Consider the following 4,633-nt stretch of genomic DNA (forward strand, 5'->3'; position numbering starts at 1 on the left):
TGTCATTATTCTTATTTTTTCATGCTTCTCAAGTTTTTCACATTTTAATCTTAAGCAAGCAATTTCTTTTATGAACTTATCACATTTTGCACATAAAATCATGTTCAACAATATTCCTTTCTAACAGCAGAAGCTTCTCCGTATATTCATGCATTTCCTTTCTTTTAATGACAGATATATTTAGCTTAATCTTTTAAATATCATCATCATATTCCTTATTGCCATCCTAATATGTCAAAATAAATATCTAATCATTAAAAACAAAAATCCTTAAATGGAAAAGGCTCTTACGCTTTGATACCAAATTACTTTATTTTGAATAGATTTTGTTAGTTATACAAAATTGTATTTTTCGACCTTTTTCATTATTAAATATTTTAAAATTTTAGATTATTTTTAAAACTCAAACTTTAATTAAGCGTTGGTTGCTAGAATAAAACTGTATTTTTTTTTATTTTTTTATTTTTTTATTTTTTTTTATAAAATTTTCATTGGACACAAGCATTAATCTATTAGGACGTGTTTACCGTAGTGAAATTCTTTTGATTTAATTGTAAAACTTTCCTTAAGAGAAATATAATTTATTACTTTTTTAAATTGTCTTTGAAATGATGACATCATAAATCGAAAAATAAATAACGAAAATCCTACAGAAAAATCCAACTCAACCACACGTCAAAATCAAAATGGAAGTTGAGCTAAAACACAAACAGTCAAAGGTCGCTATTTGATTTACGTCTAATTTTTTATTTTTATCATAAATTAACAATTTTCCGGCTGTTGTTTTTTTGATATATATATATATATATATATATATATATATATATATATATATATATATATATATATATATATATATATATATATATATATATATATATATATAGGGATTGGTTCAAATGAAAACCACAAAAGATTAAGAACCCTAAAAACCCACATTTAATAAGTAATATGTATTGTGAATATTACTAAATATGTAAAAATCTTAATTTTTGTCTGCTTGTTAAGAAAATGACAAAATCATATTTTTAGTGATCCAGATCTGATACATTCGAGATCTACCGTATTTTAGTGAAAATCTGGTGGTTTTGGCGGCTGTTTAGAGCAGATCTGAAGAAAAAGTGGTGGCTCGTCGGAGCAGATATGTCATTGAAGGAGAACACGACGACGACTGTGGCGGTTCACCACAACAACGACAAAGAGGAGGGTTCCAGATCTAAAACTTCGATGACGTATTTAAGTGTTATCGTTGATGGTCGGAGGCTGCGACGTGGAGGTGTCGTCGGCGGCCGTCGACAATGGTGGATGTGGTGGTGTTCATCGGAGATGGTTGAAGGAGGTGAGAGGATATTTATTTTCTTTTGGGAGAATAATGAAGAAATGGTATCAAATCTAACATATGTAATATGAGTGGTTCTTAGGTGCTTAACCTTTAGTGGTTCTCATTTGAACCTTTACCTATATATATATATATATATATATATATATATATATATATATATATATATATATATATATATATATATATATATATATATATATATATATAGGAATGATCATTTGAGAACTCATGGTTTCCCGAGAACTAATAGTGAAGCGTTGGATAAAAAAAAAGATGATCAAGATGTGTTGTGATATTTTTGTAAATAAGTGAAAAAATAAAAAGACGGGGGCATTCAAATTAAGTGGAATTAGGGGCATTTTAGGGTTAAATTGAATCATACACATATGTCTCCTAATCACCATTTCAGATCTCTCTCTCTCTCTCTCTCACGTCTCCACCGTATCTCTTCCCCTCTTCTCTATCCTTCCTCAATCGGCCCACCTCTAACTCCGTCGACAATGGACGTCAGCTACCAATCAACAACTTTTGTGTTCACCTTCAATTGCGATATTTGAAGCCCTAAATCGTCGGATTCATGATCATCGATTTATCGAGATCGATCAACAATGTCGATCGTGTTTCAATCATGTTTCATGAAGCGCTTTTGAAATTGTTGATATTTATGGCAATTGTTATTTCAGATCTTCTGTTTTTCAGACCAATGAACATCGCAACACCTTCCTATATTTATAGACTTCATATAATCATCATCTCCAGGTTAGTGTTTTCAATCAACTTGATCAATTTACATATCCAGTTTCAATCCTACGATCTTAAGTCTTGCCAAATTGCTGCTTAACTGTAACCTATAAGTTTTCTGATTTGTTTTTTTTTTTTTTAATTTTTTTTGCTTTGATTTATGTTATCATCATTAGAAAGCGTGAGGTCGACCAAAAGCACGATTGACGGTGTATTTCATTCATTGTGTTTTGAAGTGTAGAATTTGCTTTAGTATATAATTATTTGATGAATTTAATGTTGAGTGAGGGCTTCATATTTTGACAAACATAAAATCAAGTTGTATAAATATTAAGAAGGGATTTTGACTGTTATCTGCTAATCATAAGCTTTTATTGCAAATGTTTGTATAAGAAATTATCAATTTTTTTAATGAATGAATGCTTTGTACATTATCATTTTTTTATGAATAGATGTTGGTGATTGATTTATTCAGGATATTCTGGATAGTCACATATTTCAATTTGGTTTTATACCTGATATTATGAATACTCTTAGTTGTGAAGATCAATACTTTAGGCTAATCAATAATAAATTTCTTTTCTCCAATGACCGGATATGCAATTGGTGGTGGAAACTTAATCAAAGAGCTAGCAGACAACACTAACAAGGTAAAGAAAAAAAAACTAAAACCCAAAAATCAACTCCCAATCCCTCCTCCTCCACCACCACCAACTACCATCACATGGCCGCTAATAACACAAAGCATTTCATTAGATATATGATTCCTTCAAACATTGGAGAAGTAGTTTGTATCTTTTTTGCAGTTCTACTTGGGAAACTTGAGACTCTTGTCCCTGTAAACTTCTTCCAATCATGTAAAATTACATTATTGCCCATCCCTAGTCCTTGCATTTTCTTAAATCTTACCACATGAAGCGTCATCACTTGTTCCAGGTGCAACTACTTTGGGTTAATTTGGTTACCGATGGATTACCAACTACAACTATTGGCTTCAATAAACAAGATCAACATGTTATGATGAAGGCTAAACCTCGAAATGTATTTTTCTTTTACTTATTTTTTATTCAGACCATTTGGTAACTTAATGCTGTCAAGGTCATAGAATCCTGGTGGCAATCTCTCTGCCATATCTTTAAGCTACAATATATAATAAAAAAGTTTTTTTTTTTTTTTTTTTTTTTTTTTTTTTTTTTTTTTTTTAAATCAAATTATTAACTGTAAGAAAATACTTGTGATGTAAGAGACTTTATCACTTTATCACACCTAGAACATTTACATATTAATATTACATATAAAATGTTGATCAACTTATAGAGGAATATGATAAAAGTTGTAGCTCATTTGTTAATAACATTATATTTTATATATTAGCTAATTAACCACATCTGATTTGTGGTAATTGCCTCTATGTTGAGTTTTATGAATCACTTGTGTTTTGCATATGAATCACTAGTGATACACGTAAATCATCTTAATTATTTATTTTTTCTAACCATATAGTTTATTTTAATTGCTTCTATATTGAGCTTTATGAATTAGTTGTAATTTCCATGTGAATCACTTGTGACACATGTGAATCATTTGTGATTTACATGTGAATCACATGTAATTCACATGTAAATCATCTTAATTTTTTTTCTAACCATATAGTTTATTTTAATTTGTTTCATTTGGCAATATATCACAAGTGATTTACATATGAATTACATGTGATTCACATGTAAATCACAAGTGAATCACATGTAATTCACAAGTAAATCACAAGTTATTCACATAAGAAATACATATGATTCACATGTAAATCACATATGAGTTACATGTGACTCATATGTAATTTACATATAAATCAGATGCAATTCACACGTAAATCACAAGTGATTCATATATGAATTAAATGTGATTCACATATAATTCACATGTAAATCACAAGTGAATGACATATGAATTACATGTGATACACATGTAACTCACATATGAATCACGTGTGACTCACAAGTAAATCTCATATGATTCACATATAAATAACAAGTGAATCACATATGAATTACGTCTATATGCACACATGTATTTTTTTTAGTTTTCTTGCATTAATCATTTTTTATTTTTCATGTAGATTTGCAAGAATTTGTGGAAAATATTGAAGATGTGAAAACTGATAAATTAAAGAAAATATGGAAACTTGACACGAAGATGTGAAAATGCTTGAAATTTTATAGTTTTTATTGTTTTTTATTTTTTATTTTTATTTGTACCGAATAAAATACTTGTACAATTATGTTTATAGAATATTAAATAAAAATGGTTTTTTGTTATGATTACTTACGAATATTATAGTATAAGAAAGATGCGTATATGCACCTAAAACGTTGATTTTTTTGTTAAAAAAATTAGAGTTATTTTTTTTAATATTCTAGTTATTTTTTTTTTTTTAATTTATTGATTTTTAAAAATTTAGTTATTAAAAAAATGCATTTTTATAAAAAAAAATTGTAGTTTTTTTTAAATGTCGTCTTTTTTAATAAAATGTAGTTTTCTTTTTGAAAAAAA

General features: G+C 28.0%; 1 long non-coding RNA gene across 1 annotated transcript; it reads left to right on the top strand.

The window, feature by feature from the left end:
- Positions 1-1,706: 1,706 nt before the first annotated feature.
- LOC145041137 (uncharacterized) lies at positions 1,707-4,404 on the top strand. The gene is made up of 3 exons (XR_013679963.1): positions 1,707-2,101; positions 3,020-3,124; positions 4,200-4,404. It is a non-coding gene; the product is annotated as an uncharacterized LOC145041137 (long non-coding RNA).
- Positions 4,405-4,633: the final 229 nt, after the last annotated feature.

This window comes from Lactuca saligna, chromosome 4 (genome assembly GCF_052625555.1).
Source record: "Lactuca saligna cultivar CGN05327 chromosome 4, ASM5262555v1, whole genome shotgun sequence".
In the NCBI taxonomy this organism is placed as follows: domain Eukaryota; kingdom Viridiplantae; phylum Streptophyta; class Magnoliopsida; order Asterales; family Asteraceae; genus Lactuca; species Lactuca saligna.